Below are 12953 nucleotides of genomic sequence, written 5' to 3' on the forward strand. Positions count from 1 at the left end.
TTACCAGCCTCAGAAATTGCAGCACAAATAAATGCTTCACAGAGTTCAAGTAACAGACACATCTCAACATCAACTATTCAGAGGAGACTGTGTGAATCAGGCCTTCATGATCGAATTGCTGCATAGAAACCACTACTAAATGACACCAACAAGAAGAACAGACTTGCTTGGGCCAAGAAACACGAGCAATGGACATTAGACTGGTGGAAGTTTGTCCTTTGGTCTGGAGTCCAAATTGGAGATTTTTGGTTCAAACCGTTGTGTCTTTGTGAGATGCGGTGTGGGTGAACGGATGATCTCTGCATGTGTATTTCCCACCGTAAAACATGGAGGAGGAGGTGTTATTGTTTGGGGGTGCTTTGCTGGTGACACTGTCTGTGATTTATTTAGAATTCAAGGCACACTTAACCAGCATGGCTACCATAGCATTCTGCAGTGATACACCATCCCATCTGGTTTGGGCTTAGTGGGACTAACATTTGTTTTTCAATAGGACAATGACCCAACACACCTCCAGGCTGTGTAAGGGCTATTTTACCAAGAAGGAGAGTGATGGAGTGCTGCATCAGATGACCTAGCCTCCACAATCTCCCGACCTCCACCCAATTGAGATGGTTTGGGATGAGTCGGACCGCAGAGTGAAGGAAAAGCAGCCAACAAGTGCTCAGCATATGGGGGAACTCCTTCAAGACTGTTGGAAAAGCATTCCAGGTGAAGCTGGTTGAGAGAATGCCAAGAGTGTGCAAAGCTGTCATCAAGGCAAAGGCTGGCTATTTGAAGAATCTCAAATCTCAAATATATTTGTATTTGTTTAACACTTTTTTGCTTACTACATGATTCCATATGTGTTATTTCATAGTTTTGATGTCTTCACTATTATTCTACAAAAACCCTTGAGTGAGTAGGTGTGTCCAAACTTTTGACTGGTAGTTTGTGTGTGTGTATATGAATATATATATATATATATATATATATATATATATATATATATATACAGTGAGCTCCATAACTCATTGGACAGTGACCATTTTTTATTTTATTTTGGTTCTGTACTCTAGCACTTTGAGTTTGAAAGGATACAATGAGGGTGAAGTGCAGACTGTCCGCTTTAATTTGAGGGTATTTTCATACATATCGGATGAACCGTTTAGAAATGACAGCACCTTTTGTACATGGTCCCCCCATTTTAAGATACTACAAGTATTTGTTAAATTGGCTTCACAGATGTGTGTCGTTAGGCAGGTGTATTCATTTGTGTCGTTGTGAATGCAGGAGAGCTGTTGATGAATAGTATTGATTCTAGACTTTGCTATTGCCTTTGGAGGTTGTTGTTGGGGTGTGACAACATGAGGAAGACAGCAGTGTCGATGCAAATTAAGCTGGCCGTCATAAGGCTCAGAAATTAAAATCAATCAATCAGGAACATTGCAAAAACCCTGGCCATGCCCAAGTCAACAGTTTGGTTCATCATTAACAAGAAAAAAACAACCGGTGAACTCAATTATGTCAAAAGAACCGGTAGACCGAGGAAGACCACTGTAGTGGATGACCGGAGAATACTCTCTATGGTGAAGAAAACCCCCCTTACAACAGCCCAACAGATCAAAAACACTCTCCTGGATGCAGGTGTAGATGTGTCAAAGTCTACCATACGTAGAAGACTACACCAGCAGGACTACAGAGGGTACACTACAAGATGCAAACCACTGATAAGCCTGAAGAACAGAAAGGCGAGATTACAGTTTGCTAAAAAGTACCTAAAAGAGCCCCAAGAGTTCTGGAAAAAGTATTGTGGACAGATGAGACAAAGATTAACATGTACCAGAGTGATGGAAAGAGGAAAGTGTGTAGAAAAAAAAGAAATGCCCATGATCCAAAGCATACCACCTCATCCGTGAAACATGGTGGAGGGGGTGTTATGGCTTGGGCCTGTATGGCTGCCAGTGGAACAGGCTCATTTGTCTTCATCGATGATGTGACTGCAGACAGAAGTAGAACAATGAATTCTGAAGTCTACAGAAATATTTTATCTGCTCAGATAATACCAAATGCCTCCAAACTCATTGGACGGCACTTCATCATGCAACAAGACAATGACCCTAAACATACTGCTAGAGCAACGAAGGGGTTTTTGATGGCCAAAAAGTGGAAAATCCTTGACTGGCAGAGTCCATCACCGGATCTGAATCCAATTGAACATGCATTTTACATGCTGAAGAGGAGACTGAAGGCAATAAGTCCCCGAAACAAGCAGTAACTGAAGATGGCTGCAGTACAGGCCTGGCAGAACATCACCAAGAAAGACACCCAGCGTCTGGTGATGTCGATGCATCGCAGACTTCAAGCAGTCATTGCATGCAAAGGATATGCGACCAAATATTAACAATGATTACGTTATTCTACATTATGTTAAACTGTCCAATGTTTTTTGATGCCCGAAAATGGGGGGGACCATGTACAAAAGCTTCTATAATTTCTAAACGGTTCATCCGATATGTATGAAAATACCCTCAAATTAAAGCTGACAGTCTGCACTTCACCCTAATTGTCATTGTATCCTTTCAAACTGAAAGTGCTAGAGTACAGAACCAAAATAACAAAAAATGGTCACTGTCCAATGAATTATGGAGCTCACTGTATATATATATATATATATATATATATATATATATATATATATATATCAGCATTTCTGATATATTCCTCCTTTCTCCTTAAAAAGGGACAGATCTATCTATCTATCTATCCATCTATTCATCCATCCATCTAGGGATAGAACTATCCCTTTAAGATCCAGATGAAAGCATGCGTTGTTAGAGGTGATGATAGGACGATGCGTGTCACACAGTTCCAGAACTTGATCACGTTCCATTTCACACATTCCATCCTGTTTCTCTAAACGGAATCCTTGGGACGTCCCAACTCTGACGTCACCCCATTGAAGTTGAAATTTAAAACAGTTTGAGTTAAGGTTAGGGTTAGGTAATGGTTATGTTTACAGTAAGGGTGGGGTTTAGCGTAGGGACGTCCCAAGGATTCCGGATAGCACTAACCATAAATAAAGGCTAAATGACAATTGGTCGCGTGTTGTTTTTCATTCGACCCAAAGAGAGGACAGTGTGTTCTAATGTTGTCAAACTGAACACTGTGACCTCACAGAAGGCCACATGGGTTCTCTTCACATCCCAACAGGCTTGTTGTTCTGACCATAGAAATAGAATAAACTACTTCCATGGTTCACACATCAGTAGCAGCATGAGTGTTAGAGCTCAGTTGGTAGAGCATGGCGTTTGCAACGCCAGGGTTGTGGGTTCGATTCCCACGGGGGGCCAGTATGAACATTTTTTTAAATAATGTATGCACTCACTAACTGTAAGTTGCTCTGGATAAGCTCCGTCTGCTAAAATGTAAAATGTAAAAAAATTATACAGGGGCTTGCAGGACAGCAGCAGACAAACCAGAGGGAGTGAGGATTGATGGGGAGAAAATCATGGTCAATCTCTGGTCATCAATTTATTGAAAGGTTATCAGCCCCAATAACCCTAAAACATGACCAATCAGGAGGAGAGGCAACCATACCCGTCCTGATATCTAAGCTGTGTCTGGTAAATTTACTAGGACGTGATGTAATGACTAAACTGAATGTGGCCGTCACTCCCACTGAGAGGGGAATGAAAGCACACATAGTCAGAGACAATATGGTGGTCTGTGGGGAAGGGGAACCATGTTATTGGTATAGTCAAGACTTGTTTAGGGGGGGAATAACTGATATTCCCCAAACATTGATGGAACTTGCTGATGATGTGGTACCAGGCCCCACAAAAATGTCCCCCGATGACCTACACTTTACTCTCTGGTATAACCAACACCCAGGTCCAGATGCAATCTATGAGGAAGCATTATTTAAAACCACGGAAAGGACTGTAGCCTTGAAATGGTTTCACTATGACAACACCCACGCAGCAGTGGAAGTGGAACTAGGGCCCCAAAGTCAGAGACTGATAAGAGAGAAATGGAACCCACATGTGTCCCTAGCAAAGGAGCCAGCAGAGGACTGGAAAGACATGGGGCAGTGGGTATCCAATGGTAAGAGGATCACTGATTGGGTCAGCATTGTGAATGGAGATCAGCACAGCCCATCCACGGATATGTATCGTCGGAAATTGAATTGGAGAGCCAATTCATTTCCCGGGGTACATCTGAATGAGGGTAGAGAGTGTAGAGGATTTCCGGTGTGACAAAAATAATAGAAATTGGGTGATGAGAAATGTTGATTTGCATTGATTAAGCAAGAATGATATTAAATTCATGCTTTCTAGTTACGTGTATGCAAAAATGTTATTCGTTTTTGGTGGTGTGTGGATAGAATCTACTAATGCCAGGATTTAGTAAACGAAGCAGAGGATAATGTGAAGTGGATGTCTGAATAGTTTGGTTATACGACAGTGAGTTATGCAGATAGTTCACGTTGAACAATGGGAGATAGTTTTTGCTATTAGGCTGATGGCGTAGTAAACATTTTTCATAAGTTCTGAATTTATTAAACAATAGGATGGCAGCCCACATAATTGTGTAACGGAAACTGAGAAACTTGTGCTGCCAAGACCGGATTTGACAGACATTGCCTTATCAGAGGAGGAAGCGAAAAAGGCAGGCCTCAAACCACACACTACTCAGCTACATCTGAAAGAGGAAGCTAGTATTGACACAGACTTACTGAGAGAGAGTCAGCTAAGAGCCCCAATGAAAGAGGTCAACAAATGGGAGAAGCTAGGAGCAGTCAATCAGGAGGGGATGTGGCATAAGGATAATTTACCAATATTACCTAAGTGATTGTTTAGATATGTGGCAATATTGACACAAGGGCAGAGTCATGTGTCAACAGGGGGAATGGTAGAGCAGGTTAGGAAATACTTTGGTAGAGCAGGAACAGGTTAGGAAACACTTTTAAACTTTGGTAGAGCAGGAACAGGTTAGGAAACACGTAGGACACACTTTGTGGCCTAGGGTATAACGAATTACAAAAAAAACTAGGGCCCCAAAGTCAGAGAATGATAAGAGAGAAATGGAACCCACATGTGTCCCTAGCAAAGGAGCCAGCAGAGGACTGGAAAGACATGGGGCAGTGGGTATCCAAGGGTAAGAGGATCACTGATTGGGTCAGCATTGTGAATGGAGATCAGCACAGCCCATCCACGGATATGTATCGTCGGAAATTGAATTGGAGAGCCAATTCATTTCCCGGGGTACATCTGAATGAGGGTAGAGATTGTAGAGGATTTCCGGTGTGACAAAAATAATATAAATTGGGTGATGAGAAATGTTGATTTGCATTGATTAAGCAAGAATGGTATTAAATTCATGCTTTCTAGTTACGTGTATGCAAAAATGTTATTCGTTTTTGGTGGTGTGTGGATAGAATCTACTAATGCCAGGATTTAGTAAACGAAGCAGAGGATAATGTGAAGTGGATGTCTGAATAGTTTGGTTATACGACAGTGAGTTATGCAGATAGTTCACGTTGAACAATGGGATATCGTTTTTGCTGTTAGGCTGATGGCGTAATAAACATTTTTCATAAGTTCTGAATTTATTAAACAATAGGATGGCAGCCCACATAATTGTGTAACGGAAACTGAGAAACTTGTACTGCCAAGACCGGATTTGACAGACATTGCCTTATCAGAGGAGGAAGCGAAAAAGGCAGGCTTCAAACCACACACTACTCAGCTACATCTGAAAGAGGAAGCTAGTATTGACACAGACTTACTGAGAGAGAGTCAGCTAAGAGCCCCAATGAAAGAGGTCAACAAATGGGAGAAGCTAGGAGCAGTCAATCAGGAGGGGATGTGGCATAAGGATAATTTACCAATATTACCTAAGTGATTGTTTAGATATGTGGCAATATTGACACAAGGGCAGAATCATGTGTCAACAGGTGGAATGGTAGAGCAGGTTAGGAAATACTTTGGTAGAGCAGGAACAGGTTAGGAAACACTTTTAAACTTTGGTAGAACAGATACAGGTTAGGAAAGACGTAGGACACACTTTGTGGCCTAGGGTATAACGAATTACAAAAAAAATTGTTTTTGTTCCAGATGTGTCATCTGTGCACAGAATAATCACCAAGGTAGAGAGAGCACCCCAGGGGGAATATCCCCTGGCAAAATATACTTCGAGAAAGTTTTTGGGAGACCATATAGAATGCCCGAGTTAGGTAGACTAGAACAGGCAGACAGAGAGGCAGAAGACACATTGGCATAACATATGAGGAGACTGTTCGTTAACCAAACCCGTATGTCAAAGATGTTGTGCCCCACGGGAGAACTAAAGGAGAAGGTAACCCACTCTATCCAACCAGGTCACTGGGTGTGGATCCAATCCTTAAAGAAGAAAGACTGGAAGCAGCCCCGTTGGGAAGGTCCATATCAGGTCCTGTTGGTGACGGCCTTCGCTGTAAGAATTGCGGAAAGATCCACCTGGGTGCATGTCACACACTGCAAAAAGGTAAACCCAGCCACACCTGACGAACAAACACAGAGTTAGGAGAAAGAACCGATAACCACTAGGGCTTGGGGGTTGGCTCCTTAACGAAGATTCCCTTACCCTGTCTGATCATCCCTGTGTGAGTTCGATAGAAGGTAAAGCAATGGGTTGGCCTCTGGCGTCTGACATGTTCGCAGGGCAAGGATGGGGACCCGCCAGAAGTCTCCTGACGGTAGGTAGCTGTCTGATTGTGGGGGCCATACTCCTAGCACACTCAAACCCGCCGACCAGCCAGAAGTGGTAGTTAATCTAACTCAAGTCAGTAAGGACAGGCCCGAGGAAGGCAAGAGCAGGCAGAAAAGTGCGACCCATACAAGGGTAAGTACTGTCTGAAAGTCTGAATCACGCTAAAACAGGTAAAGGCTACTGATGAGGGTTTGTGGTATATTGGATTTGACCGCAAATGCTGTGAAGATCCATTAGTGGCTTTCCGGGTAGAGATCAACCCAGCGGATGTTACAGTCCCGACCAGTGAAATATCTCCTTCAACTGAGGTGAGTGAGACTGGGGCTGTGGTGAAGATAGTGCAAACTATAGATCTGAAGGAAGTAGTGGCGGTGGAAACTGGGTATAGGGATCCGAACCTATGGTTGGAATGGATACAGTATACAGCAAGAACTATGTCCCAAGAGGACTGTTATGCCTGTGGGACAGCTAAACCTAGATTGACCACTACTCCGTTCCCCTTGACGGGCCTTAACTCTCCGTCAGGTTTATCTTGCATGGTTAAATTGTTCAAGTCACCTGGGAATGTGGAGGAGGAGTCTTGGAGGAGTCTTGTATTGACTTGCACTATCTGTATCCCCCGGTAACGAAGTCCCCCCGACCTAGATTACCTCCGTTTGAAGTCTCAGGGGAATCTTATTATTGTTTTTCTAGGATTGACAAGATAGGATACGGGGTAGGGCATCTCAGCTCCTGCTCCCACACTGAGAATGTCACAACTAAAGAGACCATGACCAATCTCTCCTCTTTGTTGCAGCCAGAGGATTTTAGGAACCAAAATCAGGCCCGTGCTGACATCTGGTGGTTGTGTGGTGGTAACAGATTCCGGAACTTGTGCGTTGGCCCAGCTGGTAATGCCTTTCACTCTCATCAAACGATCCAACATGTCAAAAACTGGTGGGTTGTCACGTAAAAGGCGAGACCTCCTCCCAGGATCCTTTGATGAGAGGGTGTATATCGATGGGATAAGAGTACCTCGAGGGGTTCCAGAAGAATTCAAAGCTAGGAATCAGATTGCAGCTGGTTTTGAATCAAGTATTTTCTGGTGGTCAACAATTAATAAGAATGTGGATTGGATAAACTACATCTACTATAACCAACAGAGGTTTATTAACCACACTCGTGATGCAATAAAGGGATTGGCTGAGCAGACAGCGGCAACTAGCTTAATGGCATGGCAGAATAGGATAGCTTTAGATATGCTTTTGGCTGAACGGGGCGGGGTTTGTGTTTTGTTTGGATCTATGTGCTGTACTTTCATCCCCAATAATACAGCACCTGACAGGTCAGTGACCAAGGCCCTCCAGGGACTCACCACGCTCGCAAAGGAACTGGCTGAGAACTCTGGCATTGACAACTCACTAACTGGTTGGTTTGATAATATGTTTGGAAAATGGAAACAGATTGTGGCAACAGTGGTGGGGGCAGTTCTGGTGGCAATGTTCAGATTGGTGTTATGTGGATGCTGTTTAATCCCGTGTGTGCGAGGTCTTGTGTTAAGGTCTTTGGAAAAGGCAGTGTCCCTGCAGATGGTAAGGTGTGGACCCGTTCCAAACTCAGACCGATGGAATGATGACCTATATCCTCCTGCTTTGGTGAATGATGCGGAAGATTTAGATCCTGAGGAACCTCAATTGAATGAGACTATTTTTAATGTCTAGTGTATTATCTTTTTAATGAAGATCGTAACGAAAATCCTAACCAGAAGTGTTATGATTGGAAGAGAAAAAATGTATAGTATGTCAGACAAAAAATGTTTTGTAGTGTGTTATGTACTGGTGATTAATTTCATATGTAAATCAACTTATATGCTTCAATATGTGTGTGTTTCATTTTATAACCATGTATGTTTTAGGGGTATGTGTGTAATATTTAGTCAAAGGGTGGATTGATAGGAGAATTTAGAAGTGACTAATTATTACACTCTGAAAATTCTGTGAAATGTGTTGGAATCATAAAACTGTTTACTAGTAGTGTGTGTGCGTAGGACAAAGTTAAGATTAGGACATTGTGTTACTGTTTAGCAATATGAGTAGGAGGTCGGCTAGACAATGAAGGGGTAGGAGAACTGTCTACAGACAACTTGTGATAACGGTGAAACTAATAACAGGAAGTAGGCCACTAGCTCAAGGAGGGAGAAAACCATTAGGCTGGGAGGAGATTAGGGAACATGTTGCAGAATATGACAATGATTGTTAGGTGTACAATGGGAAAATACAGCCCACCTAAAGCGGGGAGGGATTATTTTACTGATGACGTGTGAGTATAAAAATGAATGTGAGCCCATTCAAGGGCAGAACGTTCTCATGAATAAAACCTGATGATTGTATGCTGGGCGACTTGGTCTGATTATTTGAGATTTACAACCTCTGGGATACAGACTGAGTAATAAGTTCATTTTTGAAACATTGAGATAGAAATTCTCGTGACATTGAGGAGAATAAGAACAATCCAAAATGTATATTTGATACTGTTGCAAAGCTAACTAAAAAGCAGCATTCCCCAAGAGAGGATGCCTTTCACTTCAGCAGTGATGAATTCATGAACTTCTTCTTTGACGAAAAGATCATGATCATTAGAAAGCAAATTACGGACTCCTCTTTGAATCTGCGTATTTCTCCAAACCTCAGCTGTCCTGAGTCTGCAGAGAACTGCCAGGAACTAGGATCAATGGAGACACTCAAGTTTTCTAATCCTATATCTCTTGACACATTCATGGAAATAGTCATGGCCTCTAAACCTTCAAGCTGCATACTGGACCCTATTCCAACTAAACTACTGAAATAGCTACTTCCTGTGCTTGGCCCTCCTATGTTGACCATAATAAATGGCTCCCTATCCACTGGATGTGTACCAAACTCACAAAAGTGGCAGTAATAAAGCCTATCTTGAAAAAGCCAAACCTTGACCCAGAAAATTTAAAAAACGATTGGCCTATATCGAATCTCCCATTCCTCTCAAACATTTTAGAAAAAGCTGTTGTGCAGCAACTCACTGCCTTCCTGAAGACAAATAATGTATACGGAACGCTTCAGTCTGGTTTTAGACGCCATCATAGCACTGAGACTGCACTCGTGAAGGTGGTAAATTATATTTTAATGGTGTCAGACCAAGGCTCTGCATCTGTCCTCGTGCTCCTATACCTTAGTGCTGCTTTTGACACCATCGATCACCACATTCTTTTGGAGATTGGAAACCTTAATTGGTCTACACGGACAAGTTCTTGCCTGGTTTAGATCTTAACTGTCGGAAAGATATCAGTTCGTCTCTGTGGATGATTTGTCCTCTGACAAATCAATTGTACGTTTCGGTGTTCCTCAAGGTTCCGTTTTAGGACCACTATTGTTTTCACTATATGTTTTACCTCTTGGTGATGTCATTCGGAAATACAATGTTAACTTTCATTGCTATGCGGACGACACACAGCAGTACATTTCAATGAAACATGGTGAAGCCCCAAAATTGCCTACCCTGGAAGCCTGTGTTTCAGACATAAGGAAGTGGATGGCGGCTAATGTTTTACTTTTAAACTCGGACAAAACAGAGATGCTAGTTCTAGGTCCCAAGAAACAAAGAGATCTTCTGTTGGATCTGACAATTAATCTTGATGATTGTATAGTCGTCTCAAAAAAAAACTGTGAAGGACCTTGGCGTTACTCTGGACCCTGATCTCTCTTTTGACGAACATATCAAGAATATTTCAAGGACAGCTTTTTTCCATCTACGTAACATTGCAAAAATCAGAAACTTCTTGTCCAAAAATGATGCAGAAAAGCTAATCCATGCTTTTTTCACTTCTAGATTAGACTACTGCAATGCTCTACTCTCCGGCTACCCGGATAAAGCACTAAATAAACTTCAGTTAGTGCTAAACACGGCTGCTAGAATCTTGACTAGAACCAAAAAATTTGATCATATAACTCCAGTGCTAGCCTCTCTACACTGGCTTCCTGTTAAGGCTAGGGCTGATTTCAAGGTTTTACTGCTAACCTACACAGCATTACATGAGCTTGCTCCTACCTATCTCTCTGATTTGGTCCTGCCATACATACCTACACGTACGCTACGGTCACAAGACGCAGGCCTCCTTATTGTCCCTAGAATTTCTAAGCAAACAGCTGGAGGCATTGGTTTCTCCTATAGAGCTACATTTTTATGGAATGGTCTGCCTATCCATGTGAGAGACGCAGACTCGGTCTCGACCTTTAAGTCTTTACTGAAGACTCATCTCTTCAGTAGGTCCTATGATTGAGTGTAGTCTGGCCCAGGGGTGCGAAGGTGAACGGCAAGGCACTGGAGCGACAAACCACCCTTGCTGTCTCTGCCTGGCCGGTTCCCGTCTCTCCATTGGGATTCTCTGCCTTTGACCGTATTACTTGGCTGAGTCACTGGCTTACTGGTGCTTTCCATGCAGTCCCTAGGAGGGGTGTGTCACTTGACTGAGTTGAGTCACTGACATGATCTTCCTGTCCGGTTTGTCGCCCCCTTGGGCTCGTGCAGTGGAGGAGATCTTCGTGGGCTATACTTAGCCCTGTCTCAGGTATGTTGCTGGTCTGTTGATATCCCTCTGGTGGTGTGGGGGCTGTGCTTTGGCAAAGTGGGTGGGGTTATATCCTGCCTGGTTGGTCCTGTCCGGGGGTATCGTCGGACGGGGCCACAGTGTCTCCCGACCCCCCCTGTCTCAGCCTCCAGTATCTATGCTGCAATAATCTATGTGCCGGGGGGCTAGGGTCAGTCTGGTGTTATTCTCCCATCTTATCTGGTGTCCTGTGTGAATTTAATTATCTCTCTCTCCCTCTCTCCGTCCCCTCCTGGAGGACCTGAGCCCTAGGACCATGCCTCAGGACTACCTGGCCTGATGACTCCTTGCTGTCCCCTGTCCACCTGGTCGTGCTGGTGCTCCAGTTTCAACTCTTCTGCCTGCGGCTATGGAACCCTGACCTGTTCACTGGAAGTGCTACCTTGTCCCAGACCTGCTGTTTTCAACTCTCTCTCTCTCTACCGCACCTGCTATTTCAACCTCTAAATGCCTGGCTATGAAAAGCCAAGTGACATTTACTCCTGATGTAGTGACCTGTTGCAACCTCTACAACCACTGTGATTATTATTTGACCCTGCTGGTCATCTATGAACGTTTGAACATCTTGGAGAAAAATCTACACTCTTATAATCTCCACCCGGCACAGCCAGAAGGGGACTGGCCACCCCTCAGCCTGGTTCCTCTCTAGGTTTTTCCTAGGTTTCTGCCTTCTAGGGAGTTTGTCCGAAACACCGTGCTTCTACATCTGCATTGCTTGCTGTTTGGGGTTTTAGGCTGGGTTTCTGTATAGCACTTTGTGACATCTGCTGATGTAAAAAGGTCTTTATAAATACATTTGATTGATGATTGATTGATTGATTGATTGATTGATTGATTGATTGATTGATTGACTAGCAAAGACACTATAGGCCTTTTCACACTGTATTGTTCTTAGCCCCAGGCTAAGACTGGCCCGGGGCTATCTTATCCTGTGTTCACACAAGCATTTGTTAACCCTGGGCTAAGCTTTAGCCCTGGGCTAAGGATTCACTTCTATTCCAAAGCCTAGGGCTAACGGACAAACACACACAACCAACATTCTATCTCTGCGGCGTGACCAACGTTATAAGCCAGGGGTTCCCAAACTTTTTTGGCCCATGACCCCATTTTGATATTTGAAAATTATTGCAACCCAAACCAGTCTGACATAATGTATTTTATCTCACCAGCACTAATGAGATGGGTGTGCTTGATGCATGTCGCGTTGGAGCTTTGCAAAGTCAGGGGGCTTGGTCAACAGTGCGCACCTCATCTCTGATGTCACATCCAACCTGGATCGATATTTGGTTTTAATGCAGACTAGAGCACTGAATTCAGCTTCACACAGACATGAGCTGAAGAAGGTACCATGAGTTTTATGTTGTTTTCAAGACAACTGGGAACTCAGAAAAATATGACGTAACGGAGAGTCGGAGCACTAGAAAGAGGCCGAGTTGGAATTCCAAGTTGGATGACCGTTCAAAAATGATTTTTCAATGTCAGGGCTCGTTTTTCATTGTTCCCAGTTGTCTTGAACGCACTGAAGACGGAAGTCTGAGATTTCCGAGTTCCCAGTTCCGAGTTCAGAAGGTGACATTAATGCTCAGAGGGAGATGGCAGGGTA

The sequence above is a fragment of the Coregonus clupeaformis genome, chromosome 19, assembly GCF_020615455.1.
Source record: "Coregonus clupeaformis isolate EN_2021a chromosome 19, ASM2061545v1, whole genome shotgun sequence".
In the NCBI taxonomy this organism is placed as follows: domain Eukaryota; kingdom Metazoa; phylum Chordata; class Actinopteri; order Salmoniformes; family Salmonidae; genus Coregonus; species Coregonus clupeaformis.